This window comes from Sphaeramia orbicularis, chromosome 18, assembly GCF_902148855.1.
Source record: "Sphaeramia orbicularis chromosome 18, fSphaOr1.1, whole genome shotgun sequence".
NCBI classification, from domain to species: domain Eukaryota; kingdom Metazoa; phylum Chordata; class Actinopteri; order Kurtiformes; family Apogonidae; genus Sphaeramia; species Sphaeramia orbicularis.
Genome location: NC_043974.1, coordinates 19140912 through 19158961, shown reverse-complemented (window position 1 = coordinate 19158961; position 18050 = coordinate 19140912). Strand labels below are relative to the sequence as shown.

General features: G+C 38.1%; 1 protein-coding gene across 7 annotated transcripts in view; it reads left to right on the top strand.

The window, feature by feature from the left end:
* The window catches only part of sorcs2 (sortilin-related VPS10 domain containing receptor 2), a 593249-nt gene that overhangs the window by 360206 nt on the left and 214993 nt on the right, over positions 1 to 18050 (top strand). The gene's annotated exons all lie outside the window — the stretch shown is intronic.

Sequence of the window (18050 nt, the reverse complement as noted above, 5' to 3'; positions counted from 1 at the left end):
GGTGAACCGGAGAAGGAAAACTGTTCAATGGGAAGAAAAGGAGGTGAAAAGGGCCCCAGAGAGAGAAAGGACAGGGGTTACAGGAGTGTGTTAGGTGAAGAAGAGCGTGGTTGGAGTTTGCATGATAATGACAGCCAGCCTTTTTTCCTCCCAGGCGAGGCAAACACTTAATCAAATGTGAGTGAAGATCCTGGCTTCAAATTGATTCTTGGTCCCTTTTGCAGCCTGGCGGGCCAATGAGCACAGCTGAAAGGGGTGATAGATGGTTTGAGAGGCCAATAAATGAGCTGCCAAGCCATAGAAATATCAGGGATAAAGGCTTTTTCTAAGTCAAATGCCTTATCTACCCCTACTGTGGACTGTGGGTAAATAAAGGACATGCAAACTATTAACCAAATTATTCATTTCAATTTAGTTTTCTGCATTTTTATGGAATTTTCACTTAGTATGGTTATTCATTTAAAACACCTGGAGTGGAATATTAATATTAAAAGATTTAAGTTACGAGTCAATTTTCTGCTATTTTTCATCCACTTTTATCCCATACTTTCTAATCAGAAAATTAAATGCATTAAAAACTTTGATGCAGCACAAACAAAGCCCCAAAAGTTTAATTGCATGCAACTAAACTCATATAAATATATGCATCCTTGCTGCTGTTTATTACTGTTTTCTCCAAAAATGTGCTTCATCCTCCATTTTTTCAATTCTTTTTGCATGTATCCCTGAATGAGTGAATGAATCAGCAGCTTTATGTGTGCATAAACGGCTTTCGCTGCTGGTTGGGGCTCAGAATTCCACTAACTCAACACAAATGCAATTCTGTTGCTTGCTCTGCCATTCATTTGAAAATCCATTTTGTTGAGAGACTGCATTTGCTTAATTTAATTCACAGTATTTAGACAGTAATGATGTCTGACTGTCTGCACTGTTGTAAACATCATTGGCAAACAATGCATGATTACAAAGCTTTGCTTTCCCATTATGAATATGTAAATGTTAGGAATGTGCATGTGGGTATAAATTAGTTTCTACTGTTTGTAATGATGATGGCTGAAACTGTATGACTAATGAGAATGAGACTACTTACATTGCAACAGTGCTGCTTCATATAGGATGTACCATGCTATGTAACTGTCACAACAATTTGTTTTTGCTCAACCAAACATTGGGTGACTCAGTTTTAGATTGTAAAATTTTTATTTCAAAACTGCATTTACATTTCTAATTAGTGTGTTAGAATAGTTGTCATACACTAATCCATATTTTATGTAAGACTTTTACGAGGAAGTGTTTGTACAGCAGCGAAAACCAATTTTCCAAAGGAAAAATTGTGAATTATTTGACTTACATGTAAAAACTGATTAGTACTTAAATTGAAAGTGACAATAAACAGTAGTGGTCAACCTAAAATTACCTATAGGTGTGACTTTGAGAGTGATTGGTTGTTTGTCTCTATATGTCAGTCCTGTGATGAACTGGTGACTCATCCAGGGTGTGCCCCGCCCTCACCCATAAGTAGCTGGGATAGGCTCCAGCACCCCCATGACCCTAGTGAGGATAAAGCAGGTTCAGAAGATGAATGAATGAATGAATAAACTGTAGTGATATGTGGCCAACTAGCTACATTGTAGCCCATAAAGTTGGAATAATTTTGTTTTTCGACACATTCTTCTTTTTATTCCTTTTTATACACACCTTTAAGAACAATAAATTAGACTGTCACCATCATTTCATGTGAGGATGTAAAAACAGTTTATTTCTTTAGGGACAACAGTGTATTTTTAAGTATTTCGAAAGCACAGAAAGCTGCTATTTTTGATCCTGTATTGTTTCCAAAGTTTAAGTAGTGTAAATATATGTAGAACTGGCATGCAAGATAAACTTTATATCAACATTTGGGCACTTGGAAAAAGCAGAGGGAATCAACATTAAACATAAATCAAGCTGAAGATCCAAATGACAGAGGAAGAACGGTATCAAATGTCTGAGACACAGTCTACATCTACTGATTCTGTAATATAGAGGCAATTCTGCAGGCAAACTTTAACCTGCATTTTAATAACACCTACACATAAAAAGTAGACAACTCACTACACAGTTGCAGTGGCGGAGGCTGAGTGTAATGGTGGAGGAACGGTGGAGGTATTTTCTGAAACTGTTCAAAAATAAGACTGGTAATGTGTCTATTGAAAAAATTTTGGGATCTGAAATTCCAAATACCTGCTGAGTGATGTTTTTTCGGAACATTGTCAGTGTTGCAATGAAAGACGACCTTTGTTTGACTAAGGTTTTGCTAAAAGGAAGTAAGAATGCTGTCACTGGGAACCAGTTTGTGAACACTCAAAAAATCAAATCAGTGGCTGAAGGTTGTTGAGGAGAAGTTGACTTTTATGCTGAGGATTAACTCACAAAGACCCAGTGCTACTTCTGCGTCAGTTCCCAAATGAATTTTTCTCTCTATTTAACCTTTCATAAGAGATTTATCTCCATTTATCAAGATATTATCCTCTGCATTTTGCATTTTTCACTGTAAATCATTTCTTTTTCTCTATTTTATTTCCTATATTTAGTTTAGGTGTTTGTGAAAACTCAGAATAAATTCAAAGATCGTTACGTCTAAACAAAGAAAACTAAAGAAAAGCTGACTTTTTCAGTAAAATCTATCAGTAACTGAACATAAACCAAGTGTGTCCATCCACTGTCTTTGATCCAACTCCATGGGTTTTACTAGTGAATCAATGTTGTAGAAGATGACGGTGTTTCCAAGGTAACTATGGAGCCTCTGAACGTCCAAATGGGTCATATCTGATGACCATGAAAAGATGACAAGCTGTATTTTACACCAATTATTTACATGTATTGACAGAATTAATTGAGCAATAGTTATTAAATATTTTTGGTCAGTAGATGCTTTTGGTTGCTGGTGAACGTTTGGGTCTTTATGGGTTAAGGAGGACACTTTGAATAAAAACTGTGGAAAACTAAGACTGTTTAATTGTAACTACATACTCCAAGTAGTGTCCTATATGTAGTGCATGAATCCTAGACAACAGGTTATGCCATATGTTTTGTTGCTGTATTTGTCTGTTGAAGATTTTTTTTGCTTTTGTAACTTTCCAGCACAAAAGATTCAATCTAAAACACACAAAAGATGCTGTTGCATTCTGACGTCCAAGTAAAGGTCCTTCCATTCAAGCCAATTCAAGGGCCTCTATTATGTTGCATATTCTACATGCAGACAGAGCCAGTAATTTAATAAAGTGGAATATGAAAGCTTAAATAAGTGTAGATGCATGAAGAATGTGCTGTTGCAGCATCTGAAGCTCAGAAGAAAGGAGCAGACACTTTATTGTATAGTGTGACACAAAGACAAAGTAAAGCGAGATGCAGTGATACATAACAGAGCAGTAAAAGACAGATAAAGAGGGGATTTGCCCTTTATACCCATTAATATGACTATGAATAAATTACCCACGCTGCTCTATCTGTCCTCTTAATTAATTTCTTTGTTGGATCTTTGAGTCGGTGTCTGTGTCTGTCCTGAGTCTGAGTCTTAATGTGCATTTTATAGTATGTGTGTGTGTGCATGTGTGTGTTTTCTCTAGTGGAAAAGGTCACTGCCTCCCAATTAAACCCAATCTCCAGACACACAGCCGTCCGCCACAAGCCTCAGAAAAGCTTCCAAACCAAAATATAACCTCTCACTTCGAGTCGAATCGGGAGCTGTGTCAACCCTGCTGCTTTTCTTTGTTCTTGAGAATCCATGCCATTTCTTAATAATCTGAATAGAAAAGCCTAAATGCAGAAAAATGAGAATGACGTTATATCCGAACCCGTTCCAAATCCACAGATGATGTATGAGAGGATATCAAAGGCTTTTGAGGCCAAATAAGCAGAATTTTTACACCCCTTGCATGCAGGGAAAAAAAAGCATCAGTTAGTCACCCTGATTATTTTACAGCTACAACAGCCCAATTACGAGAATGACATTATGGCATTTTGCCTTCTAGGAAACCACAGATCATGTTTTGATCCAAAAATCCACATTTCTCCACTACAAATCAACATTACTGTGTTTTAACTGCTCATGCTTCATTTCAATTTGAGAAACTAGATTCATTTGTTATTATTTCTAAATTTTTATGGTGTTTTAGGCAATGACAGCACTGCACTTTGGGGACTGTTTTGGTTTAATGTCATTTGAAAATGATTTTTTTTAAAAGGAGTGATATTTTGCTTTTTTAAATGGAATTACGCATTTTAAAACATTTTCCTGTGGTCTACATAAACTGTAAATGCTATGCTTGGGTCTGAATTCTACATTAATTCAACTCCACAGGTCCATCTTCAAGTCTAGTTGGGTAACCACACCAGGAAGGTCGTTTTGAGCGCTGGCCCCTTAAATGCAAATAAATCCACTTTACACCCCACCCCCTCCAGGCTGTGCTGCTCTGTCCCATTCAACCAACAACTGAACATTTTAGGTAATTGGCTTGAAATTTTGACATATTTTCAGTATGGACTATAACTGCTGCTGCTGACAAACAATTATGGTGTACTCAGAGAAATGTTCGTTGGAAGTACACTACCAGTCAAAAGTTTGAACTTACCTTCTCATTTAAATGACATTAGATGGACTGCAGATAGCAAACAAGTGCTCAGCATCACTGGGAACTGCTTCAAGAGTTTTGGAAAACATTTTAGGTGACTACCTCATGAAGCGCACTGAGAAAATGACAAGAATGTGCAAAGCAGTAATAGAAGCAAAATGTGGCTATTTTGAAGAATCTAAAATATAAAACATGCTTTGAGTTTAACTACATAATTCCATGTGTTCATTCATATGTTTGATGCCTTCAGTGAAAGTCTACAATGTAAATAGTCATGAAAATAAAGAAAAACCAGGTGAGTCCAAACTTTTGTCTGGTAATGGATGTGCAAATGTCGTGACGTAACTAGTTATAGACGTAACAAATTAAGCAGGAATTAAAACGGGTTGTGGAAAATCCACTCGATTTTTGCCAAAATGAACATAAAGATAGCTTTTTAAATGAACTTTTTAAACTATTAGGGTCCCCAAATAAATGTACCAAAGACTAATAAAAATGGGTTTAGCAAAATATGCCCCCGTTAATGGACAAACTACAAACAAGTGCAAATTGAGGTTGTACTACTGAAGTTGGGGGAGAAAAAAAAACATATGACACAGCTCTAGAGGGATGCTAAAGCTCCACATCTGGCTCAGTAGTGGTGGGTTTCAGACCTCTGCCTGATACCGTATCAATATCTGTAATATCTGTAAAGCTTCAGTGCTCTTGCTGTGCATCTCATCTGGTCTCAGTTTTGACTTGGTTTCCACTCCTTGGACACAAACTCTGTAAGTTACTGCATATTCTCTTTCAGTCGCCATCTAATGCCTACTTTTTTCACTTTTCTCAAACTCTAGAATTTCCACCCATATTCAATCTGTGTTTCCCACCATTTGCATGTGAGTGATAGCAGATAGCGTAATAGATAAGCATTTCAGCTTAAACTAAAGCCAAAAAAAAGCTCAATGATTATATATCCTTGTTTTATTAGTGGGAGGTTATAGATTGCCTGTTCTTTTGACTTTGGATCTCTATTCTAATTAGCTCATTTGTCTCTATTGTAAATGTGTCTTTTTATTGTTGGTGCCAGTGACGGCTAGCTTTTGATCAATTGCACAGGGAGGTTCTGCCAGGGACATGCCAATGCAACTGGAATTAGCACTGCTAGCCAATATTACCTTTATGTGACAGTCATGAATTACCATAATGTTTCTTTTGTTGTATAGAATGAAAAATCTGGCAGGTCATCCTAGTCATCCCCATTGAAGACATCAGTCCTCATTAAAGCTATGGAAACAACATCTCTTTCATCCATGGCCTTCACTTTGTTAACCTCATTTCACTCCAAAACTCCCCAAACATGAGTCATGAGCCAGCAGCTGCTTCTGAATAATTGACTGTGGCTTTTAGATGAGCTAGGTCAGGATCAAGACAAAGTTCATGACCTAAATCCCCTTGTGCTACACCAAGATACTGGATAGAAGAGGTTTTTATTTGTGTTGTTGGAGACTATGCCCTTCACAAAGTCTTGAACTATCTTGAGCTTATTTTGATAGGGTCATTGAGTAATGGTTGAAGCAATCCTGGTAAATGTGAGTTGTGATTTTGAACCCTTGTTGGGATAATACAGGAGCATAAATAAACTATGCAACTGCCTTTTTTTAACAGGCGCTCATGTACTCTGGAGAACATCACTAAACCATTAACCTCAATAAAATAGCGGTTGAGTGCGTCTTGAGTTGAGTGAGTCTTCGCTTGTATGGAGTGACTGCTGGATGGTTTGTAACGGATGAATGTGGGTTAAGTGGAGTCAAAAGCTACACGTACGTTAAGATAAAACATTAAGACTATTATGCATCATGGACTAGGAACTGAACTTATATGCAGACAAAGACAGCCAGACAGGAATGGGTTGAATGAGTTTATTATGAACAGGGCTGATGGACAGGCGGGTAGGTAGGCTGGAAAAAACAGGGTCTAGGAGAGGTGGAGGTCAGGCAGACATGGGCAAGAATGGAAAACAGAGCCGTCGGCCAAAGGCTGGGGCGCAGGACTGGTTAAAGGCTGCAGATGAGGCTGGCAGAAGGGCCAGTGTAGAGGTAGCAGAGAATGGGTTTAGGAACAGGTGGGCAACAGCAGGGACGGCCACTCTAGAACAGAAACATCGACATCAATCAACGGAAGCCATAATCCTTCGCTCAGGTTGAGTCATGCTCACAATGCCTGTGATGTAGAGTGAAATCATGTATAATTTGACACATTAGCGTCACAATTCTGAAAGTTATGAGAATTACAGCCTCTTGATCATCACCAATGACCTTCTGGACGTACAGTGATAGAAAAAAAGTTTGTGGACACCTCATGCATTTGTGATATATTGCATTAAGAATCACTTTTTAGTATTGTGACGTTCTCCAAACTCAACTCCCTTCTGCTCTGCTCTGCTCTGTCGTGGTCAAAAATGGATGTTTCAGCCAGATAATGAAACACTTCCAGGGCATGGCATGTTGAAACTGTCCACAATGTAGTTTTGTTGTTTTTACTCTTTACCAATATATTGAAAAAAAAAAAAAAAAAAATTAGTTGTTTGTGTCTGTCTGATGCAGCCACACCTTTTGAAACACGAGATTTTTCTGCAAACATTTCATGATAATATTTGAGATTGTGTAAAATTTTAAGGGTGTCCGAAAACTTTTTTCTGCTACTGTGCATGGTAGTGTGTTTTCCTGCAAAAGCCTTGGTCTTGTCTGTATTTTGTATTTTCCTATGTTCAGGCTGTTTCTTGGAGTTTTACATTGTGTGTGCTTCCAGCCAATCGATAACAGCATGCACGGGCAGGATAACATGAAAAGGAAGCGGCTCCAGTTGATTCTGCTGTTTTCTCTTACTGCGCTACTCATAGTGTGGGTCAGTTCTGTCTGATAGACACAACTCTGAACGAAGTACACACCTCTGTTGTCTTGGAGGACGACTGTCTACTGTCGACTGACTATTATCTCCGCCAAGGAACAGTGGAGGTTATGTTTTCATTGGGGTTTGTCTGTTTGTTTGTTTATTTGTTTGTCTGTCTCAAAAAGTTATGGATGGATTTGGGTGAAGTTTTCAGGAAATGTTGACACTGGCACAAGGAACAAAAAATGATACAATTTTGGTGATCGGGGGGTGGGACACTGATCTGCCTTGGTGGAGGTCTGCCCTCTCTGATTGCTTTTCTAGTTTTAGACTATAAACACTGTGAGAAAAAAATACAAAATAGCATCATATTTACTTTTTAAAGCTTTTTGGTCTCCTGCTTACCCTTCACTGCCATTCAATCTATTGCACGTTCAACCACCATGAGCGAGAATTATTTTGGATGTTACGTTTAAATTGTCTTAGAGATTTAGCTTGTAATATTTAGTGGCATCTAATGGTGACGAGATGGTTCAGATTCCAAACAACTGAATATACTTCTCACCCTCTCCTACGATATCACATAAAAGGTCCTCTCATGGCCCCTCGTTGGCTTGTACATTCTGGGCACTGTTGTTAAGGGAGTAATAACTCTGGTCTACACTCAGAAATAGAAGGCAATAACAACATTGGGTATCACTTGCTATAAAACAGAAAAAAGAAGGTATAAGTGGTGACAAAAACACAACAAATTGTATTTCGAGGTGACTGTACATTAATGAAGACATAATTCTAACTCTTATATTCAATTTCTGCTATTAGAACCCCCTTAAGTATACCAAATCTTGCACACTGACTGTTTGAAAGTCTTAGATGATAACACAAACTATGTCAGATCTCAGAGAGCAGTGACCAGTGATGCAGGAGTAAAATAAAACCGTTTGTCTGGCTAAAGCCGACTGCAGGCCTGATCCTTCATGAGAGGCTGATTTCCATGCTCTAATAAATGAAATCCTCATTATGATTATTGATATTTAAAAGAAAAATCAGCATCTTTGTTTCCTGTTCACCGTCTGTGATCATAGAAGATCCAGGTTGGTTCAACAGCAAATGTAGCACAGTGACTTCTTGCTTCTTGTCTGCCTGTAGATCATTGGTTGTGGGAAGCCTGGAGGTTTTTTCCCTGACAGACAAAAGAATACTGGCAGCTCCTGTTCAACATGCAGGCAATGAGGCAAACCTACTTGAAAGGCAAGCAGTGCACTCCAACAGTGTGCACACGTATTGCACTGTGTGTGTGTGTGTGTTTGGGCGCAAGAGAAAGAAATTTGACCCGTGAACACACATCTCCCTGTGCAGATGTAAATCTGACAGGCGAGGTGTGTATTCAGCCACGCAACAGCTGCCAAGTAGCGTGATAAGCTCTCACCCGTGTGTAGCTATGGGACAGAAAGAGCTTTAGTCAATGCATAACTGGCGCGCAAGTATGTTTATGCATATGTGCAAACTGAAAAGAAGAAGGAAGACAGAAAATGATGGAGGGAGGATGGGAGGCAAAATGATGTATGGAGGTTGGAATTATTCCCCAGCGGTGCTGACATCTGCAGGTGCATCACATATTTAGTGGGATTCTGATAGAGCGAACGGGCTGCAAACACCACGATAGAGCAAACGGCAGATGCACGGATGTGTTTAAACGTGGTTGAGGCACTGATGTCAGACAGTTGTATACGTATGTAGAATACAAGGTGCACAGGTGGCATCTTAAAACACTCTCAACCATCGTATATATCTGTTTTTATTCATATTAATACTCTGTTTGTATTAAGTTACATAAGATTATTACAGCAATAACAAGTATTCTTCTAGGGGTCCAAGCAACATATTAAAATATCAGTGACAACAACCTACAATGGATGGATGGAGGGACAGATGAGTGGAAGAATAATACAGGGCTGTTCAAAAAGAATGAACCAATTTCAATATTTTAATAAGGAAAAGCAATAGAAAACTCCAGTCAAGTCACCTGTATTCTACTCACAATCAACTTTTATTTCCTGTCTTACAAGTGTTCAATGTGGCCACCACCTGCAGCACGGACAAACATCAATGCGATAAGAGAATTCCTCCCAGACACGTATCAGCTTATCACAATTCACTGAGTTAATCGCTGTTGTTATTCAATGTTTAAGATCATCAAGGTTAGTGGGTAGTGGTGGAACATAAACACAATCTTTTACGTATCCCCTCAAGAAAAAAATCACACACGGTGAGGTCTAGGGATCTTGCAGGCCAAGCATAAAGAACAAGGTCTTGGGCCCCCTTCCGACCAATCCATCGCTGGGGCACTTTTTCATTTTAAAAAGCTCAAACTTAGAAAACTCCTCTTTCAAATGGTCACTGACTCATTCCATGACGATGCTTGAGAACTGAAGCAATGCATCATGAAATCGGTTCATTCTTTTTGAATAACCCTGGAGATAAACTAGGGCTGCACGATTAATCGATTTTAAATCGAAATCGGATTTTTTAATTAGGACGATTTTTAAAAAAGGGAAATCGTAAAATCGATTTCATCTCTCTCGTGCCTGGGGGCCGCGCGCTTGCGGGCTCCCGTAGGCTCCTCCTCCTATCAGTGACAGCGGTCTGTCACAGAAGTCCGTCTAATGACCGGACTTTAAATGTGTTCATGAGCCCACAGTACTTATAGCAATGTAAGCTGTGGCTTCACGCACGGATCCCAGAACTGAAATATAACTGCATGCGGATCACTCATCTTCCGTTGTCCCGGATCCGTACCGTACTGTCTTCTTCCGATCCGGGTCTGGGTCTCGGGGTCATCAGCCTCAGCAGAGGAGCCCAGACAGCCCTGTGCCCACACACATCCACCAGCTCCAGGGATAGAATCCCTCCAGCGTGTCCTGGGTTGGTCTGTTCCACGCACAGATCCCCCAGTTTAACTAGAACCGCATGTGGATCACTCATATTAACGTGGTCCACGCACGCACGACTGGTGCCTGTCACTGACTTACGTTGGTATCCCTTCTGTGGGCCCAGATACCCAGAAAAAATAAAAATAAAAAAATTAATTAATTAATTAATTTATTTATTTATGTATTTTTAATAATTAATTTAGTTATCTTACTTGCTAAATTTCTCATTCACAAGTGTAAGTTCTGTAACACAAAACCAAATATTATGTATTTTTTGAAATATGTTGAACTTTATTTAAAGCTGTTAGATAAATCTGGAAACAAAGGCAGGTATAAAAAAGGTATAAAAAACATACGTATTTGCTCTGATTTGGACATTGTATTATATAGTGTATTCCCCCTGGCAAACTTATGTTATTTTCTTGTTGTATACATTGTTTGTATACTCTGCTTCATTCAATAAAGATTTAATTAAGAAAAAATAAACTTCTGTGGGTTCATCACGTGATATCATCACAGATTTGAGGTCAGAGCAGTGCCTTGCATTGTGGGCGGCTCACGAAAACAACATGCTGACTTCTGTTGTCTTTTCTAGTTTTACCCAAAAATCAAAATCAAAATCGAAAATCGAGTTTTTAGAGGAAAAAATCGGGATTTTTTTTTTTTTTGCCAAAATCATGCAGCCCTAAGATAAACTGACACCAGAGTGGATTATCTAGTTGATATACAATTTGGTATCACATCAAAACAACCCTAACAATGCCAACCTCATTACAATACATAACTGATTCTCAGTACAGTAATACTAGTTTACAATATATACTTAATAAAATCTCTCTGCTCTCACTACTTAGTTAAATTTGGTGGTCGGTTGTGTCTATACCGTACAGTTTTCTTTTAAGCATTCTTTTTTTATGGATATGGTTATATGATCCAGTACTGTGTCTTAGTCCATGCAGGTTTGTTGTTTTTGCAAGGTTGAAATAAACATATATATATTTATTTCTCTTTCTGTTTTCTTCAGATACAAGAAAATTCAGCAAATATGTGCACATCCTTAAATCACATATTGTCTGAACAAAAGGATTAAAGACGTGTTAAGAGCAAAGGAAGGTCACACCACATAGTTTGGTTTATAGAAGCTGTTTTTTCCCTTAAACTTGAGTTTTTACTGCTGCTACATACTTCACATATAGATCATCAGATTGTCTTAATACAGAGGCTGAGAAATACATTCAGTAGGTGTGGTCAGGGTGTGATTTGTTGGGGGGGATGGATGGTTTTTACATCCCTTTTTCTGCTCAATGAATTTCATCCTTGGGGGAGATAACCAACCAACTGAATTAACAGGGAGGTTGTGACAGTTTTCTTACACCTATATCCTACATTACTGGCACCTGAACCAAACTGTCCGTAGTCTCAGAATTCATGAACGTCCCCATGCACTGGGGCACTGTAAAGGGGGGGGGGGGGGGTTAAACGTGACCTAATGGGGCAGAACTTTTGCCCTGTTCCATATATTCGTATCAACATTACCTCTATATCTGTTTTAGTCTTCCTTCATAACCAAATATCTATCAAACCATCTATCTTATATCCCTATACATTTATCTACAGCACTGCCCTGCTGTTTGTGGGTTGATAAGTTGTTTGTGTAAACTGGTCGGTGTCTCCTCCCCCACTTATCTTTCCCCAGAGATGATTGACAGCTGGACTTTCTGGCTCTAATTGGTGTTGGCAGTAATGCTCAGAGATGATTGGCAGAGGTGTTGCTAGCGGTGACAGGCTCATCAAATCGCAGTGGTTGAAAAGCATTACAGGGTTATTATAGCAGTCAGAACCATGTGACCTCAGCTTGTATTGCTTATATGTTTTCCTCTTTGTTTTACAGTATTAAGTTGTCCAACACCTGTAACTTGTGTCAGGTTGATGGATTTGAGCGTTTGCACTGAAGGGCGTCTGTTGAATCTTCCATGTTTATCCAACCAAATCGTTTACTTGGAGGCTGTGTAATAATTTTTTGTGGGTCTGTCAGTACAGGCAGCTACTGTTAATATGAAAATATTTATTACTGCACATATAAAAGAGTCCCAGTTTAAACCAATTGGCCACTGTTTGTGTTTAATAATCCATTTGTTAACACTTAAAGTACTGTTAACCACAAAAAGCTCAGTGATATCAGTAGGTTTAATAGCATTTTCAGCTCTTATGGCTAATTTAAATCACATAATGAAGCATCACAAACAGGAGTGCAGCCACTGGCATTTGTATTCATCAAACTAATTAAGTGAACTTAAGTAATTACTGGTAATTCATGTTTACGCCTTGCATTAGCCTAATACCATTGCAGTGACTATCCAGGGGAGCCAGTGATAAGACATGAGCTCCCCTGGCAAAAAACATATTGACAATATGCTATTTTTTTTTTCTTTATCCTCATCTTAATGGATTGGACATAAAGTAGGGCTATTATTGATATATGACTAACACATTAGTCTGACTGAATGAAACCTGAAAGAAATGCTTTATAAATGTATCTGGCCAGATTTTCTGCAGCAGAAATTACAGGAATGAAAACACAGTAGATAATTTCATGTTCATTTCTAAATAACATCTTCTGGTCAGAAATGGCACAATAGCAAGATGATTTTTCTCGTCAATTTTACGATTATTAACTGTTATTACTGAATTAAACAGTGTGTCTCTTCACACATCTGTGGTGATGAAAGATGAGTAGCAGCAGCTGCTTTTCATTGTATAAATGTTGTCATTTCTGACCCTGGAAACCTGAGCTGAACCAAAAACCCATGGTATAGTTAGTTAATATTCATTAGTTATGTTTTTTTATGGAGATTGTGTAACCGAGGCATTCACTGCATATTATTAAGAGTCTATAGTGTTCATGCATGTGTATCTGGTGGGTGCTGACCCTTGTTTTTGTTATTAACTCTTCGTTGTTTGTGGATGATGAGAAATGAGATATGGATAACGTCTGCCTCGCCGAGAAGAGGATTTATTCTGTATAAAGCACATGAAAATCGGTACAGCAGCTTCATGGGGTGGGAGCTACTGCATTTACCACATAGAACCAAGGAAATGCATAAGGGTGCTTTTACGAAACTGGTCCCTAAAAACAGGACAGAGGGGCTGATAATTCAAACAAGATGTAGACTAATGTTATGAAGCAAATTTGAAAGCGTAATATTAACTGAGATAAAAGAGAAACAATTTTTCAGATGTAACACATTTTTATTTGATGTACACATACAAAAATATGTATGTAACATGGTAAAAAGGACACAAAAATTACATGCTACTATGTTTTTTAAATATCTTTTTAGTCTCTCATTGGTACATTTTGGGAATTGAACTAATTACGCAAGGCAGAGTGTTTCGCAAAAATGACCGCTGTTGCAAAATCACTCATGATTTATTTGTGTTTAAAAGGGCAGGTTCTGCGTGTAATGTGAGTGAACACGATGGGTAACATGCAAAACCTGGAATGAGATGGCCAATTCATGAAAAACCCATGTCTGGATTAGAAAAACCACTAGGATCGTCAAAGTTAACATCGTCTTTATTTATAGCGGTATATAAGACCATTTCAAGTCATGTTTTCCAGATCAAATGCACTGACACCTTGGTAGCCTTTCCTGTCCCAATTTTAGTCCTATTTTTGGTCCCAATATTTGATTAAAAATTCATTAATTTTGGGATGGCTCAGAGCAAGGGTATACATTTTTTTGCATTTATCTGAGGTCATTATTCGGTACATCCTGGGGGGAAATGTGTCTAAATTTCTCTTTTATAATTGGGTCTAAAAAGCTGGTAAAGTGCAGGGTACCAAAATAAACCCATTTTCATGGGAAGACCCATAAATAAATAAAGTGATAAAACAAGTAAACCTGTTCAATAACACAAAACACATCTCCCACAGACTGTGCAGTTTCAATCACAATGTCCAATTTAAGAAATATCTTCCAATCCATCCACATCAATATTTAGTATTTCAATAAAACATTTATGCACAGACTCACATACCTGTGGAAAAAAAAGCACACATGAAAATCAGTACAACTTCTCATTACCACTTGCCCACAAGCACGTCTTTGAAACTTATTACATTGAAACAGAGGAAAAGAGACATTTTTAGCAAAATATATCAGTAACTGAATGTAAAAACAGGTGTCTACAACCACTGTCATTTATCAAACTACATGTGTTTTATATGTGAATCAGTGTTTTGAACAGTGTTTCCACATTCACTACAGAGCGGTAGACCATAGAGGGGGTCACATCTGAAAAGCTGAGAAACAGCATTTTACATGCATTATTGAAACGTATTTATAGGATTAATGGTTCAGAAGTTAATGTATATTTTAGATTAGTAGATGCTTTTGGTCATCGGGGGTTGGTTTGGTCTTTGAGGGTTAAATTGCTAAACATATGTATGTCAATGATGTGTAATTCAAAGGTGATCAAAAAATAACTTACAACCATTGACTGTAATACAATTTTTATGAGTTTTTATGAACATTTATGTAGTAAGTAATTTAAATATAGAAAAATACTTGGTTTTTTTTGAGACTATTATGATAAATGGTGATAAATTGCCTAGGAAAGGTTAAATGTAGAGATGTAGAAATGTAGAGATACAAATATGTAAATATAAAGACTACACAACTGGAAAGTCGCTGAGGTGACGTCATCGTTACTTTCTCCAGACTCTGAAGATGTCTCTGCAACTTCAACATTACCAGACATTTTAAATGATGTTTCATCTCGCTCTTGAAGACTAAGGTAAAATATGCCAAGGTAGTGGTCGTTTAGGTGTTAGTTACATGTATCATGAGGAGAAATGACGTACATGGTTTTACATTACATAAACTAGGCCTACATGTTTCTTCACTGCCACTGTCTTGTCTCATAAATTGCGACTTTCTTGTTTTCTAAAATTACCTTCTAAATTAACAAACATATCTGTTAGTGGTGACAGAATCTAAACAGGATTTTAAAAACTATTTGTCTCTCACCATTAACAGTCGTCCATATATGCATTTTCCAAATTCCCATGGGGCACACCACACAAGTACTCACGCAAGTAAGCGTAACCTCATGGAAGAACTACCACACTGTTGTCTGCTTTATGACTGGAGCTTCATCAGCTTTTCTCTTTTAAAAATTCAACGCAATCAATAGCACAAGTAGGGATGGGAATCGAGAACTGGTTCTTTTTGAAAACTGGTTCCCAGTAGCTCAATTCCTTGGAATCGTTTGCCTGCCTGCTTAATGATTCTGCTTATCGATTCTGCCTTCGTTGCGCATGCATGATGACATCACACTCACACTGCATTGTTTTGGTCAGAACATAGCCAACATAGTGTTGAGGCAGAAACACTCCAAAAAGATGACACCAGGGCCAATTGTAACACTTGCAAAGCTTCCATTTCTTCAAAAGGGTGAAATTTCTCCAATATGCTCAAACATTTGTCCAAACAGCATGTGATTAATTTACAGGAATGTCACATATTTGATATGCTCCTCAGCGACGCTTGTGAATCTAGCGGCAGAGCGAACACCAGGCCATCATCTGGGCCCGGTTCCAGTGCGGTCAACAAACGTCCTGCCCCCTCAAATAAAGTTTCCAAAGGTAGGGAAACGGAAATGAGGTGCACAGTAACAGGAGACATAGAGGAAGTAGTAAAGCATTTTAAGTTTAAATGTCACTGTATGGTACTCCCCCCCAAACCGGGCCCAACGTCATCTGTTATTATTATTTGTCGATACTGTATTTGTTATATTTTCTGTGCAGAGATGGAAATATAAAAGACAGTTAATGCAAACACACCCATTTGTACTCTTTTATTCCCTCACCCAATGAGAATTGATAAGAGAATCAATAAGGAATCGGATCGATAAGCAAAATCGATAATGGAATTGGAATCGTTAAATTCTTATCGATTCTCATCCATTAGTACAAGACAAGTGCACTTGCTTTTAGCTATTTGCTTCTTGCCACCATACATTTTTTTAAATATTACTCTCTGGATGGATATGACATCTGTTCTGTTTTTCTTTATGTTTAGATTGTTTTGAACCTGCCTCTTACGCTACCTCTCGTCCCGGTCATCCATGTTCAGAATCCTAATGAACCTTCATCTGAGACAGAACCACTTTTGTCCTTCACATGAAAACCAGTCAAAGTGATGCAGGCCTATAAACAAGCAAATAGATTTTTTTTTTTTTTTTTACTTCTCCATCCTTAGTTGATACCACATTTCCAGTGTGCATGGATGTCGCTTCACTCATCTGGCATCTGACACATTAGCCTTTATTGCTCTGTAATTGTGATTATAGTCATCATAACACCCTCCACCTCATTTGCACATTCTGACTCATACGATGAAACACTCTTTTCAAGGTGTTTTATTAGTGGCCAAGAAAATATGATCTCATCACCAACTGCTGAAGCTTTCCTGTACCTCTGCCGCTCATTTAATGTCTGTCTTTCTCCTCAAAGCTACTCAAAGCAAGGTGAATGGGATTTGGGCAGTATTTTCATAAAAAATGTCCTTTTACTGAGCCTTTAAGTCGTGTAATGGGTGATTGAAGTAAGGGGAAGAACAAGCTCAAAGACTCTGTTTAGATGTTTGTTGGTCAATGAGGAAGGACATTTCAGCGAAGTGTGGCTAATGGTTTAATAGTTAAATCTATGCAATGCCTGGATTTATTGTCTCTTTTTTTTGACCTTTTTTAATTTTAATCATTGGGATGTGATCGCACAGGCAGCTCTGCTCCCATGATGTCTTTCTTTATGAACAAAGTCTATATTCAGCACATCAGTTTGTCTTATTGTCATGTCACAAAGAAGCCACATCAGCTTCTAGTTGACGGCAGACTTCGGCTTTGTTGGTTGTTTTTAAACCTGCAACGCTCCTTGTTTCACTGTGGGTGCCAGACAGCAGAGAAAGAGGAATGAATAGGAGAGTCTAGGCAGGCGATAATAGTGTTTGTTTGATCAATTTCACATTTCTCTCCCCCAGAGCTTACTGTTGTTGTTGTTTGTCACTATCTTTCAGCAATGAGAGAGATACATTTCCCTTCAATGCAACCTGTGCCAGCACAGGCCAGACATTTTTTAGAGTTATTGAGAGAACAGTGGTGTCTATTTACTGTTCTGATAGCCCGGCTCCATTTAAGGGATGTGGGAACAATATCCCACATCTGCTCTCAGGTTCAAAGAGGCATGAACATATTCATATTAATCTGTCATTGTAGACTAGTATTAATGCCAAAGTCACATATCTACGCTTGCACAGTTTTCAGGGTTTATTCTACATTTGTGGAGGGCGTATGTGGCATGATAGCTTTTTTATTGTTGCATTTTCACACCAGTATTATAAAGATATATAGACAAAAGCACAAAAGGCCAGGCCAGTCTAGTATCTTTTATGTCCACAGGGGTAAAGATCCCAGCTTTGGTGCTGTGCAAAAAGATTGTAATCTAACCACACATGTTTTTTAACAAAGTTTCAGAAATAATAACCAAACATTTGAACATACTAACATATCATAAGACCAGACTAGACTAGATGCAGACATTAATACAAATTCCTTGAATAATACAGTAGAA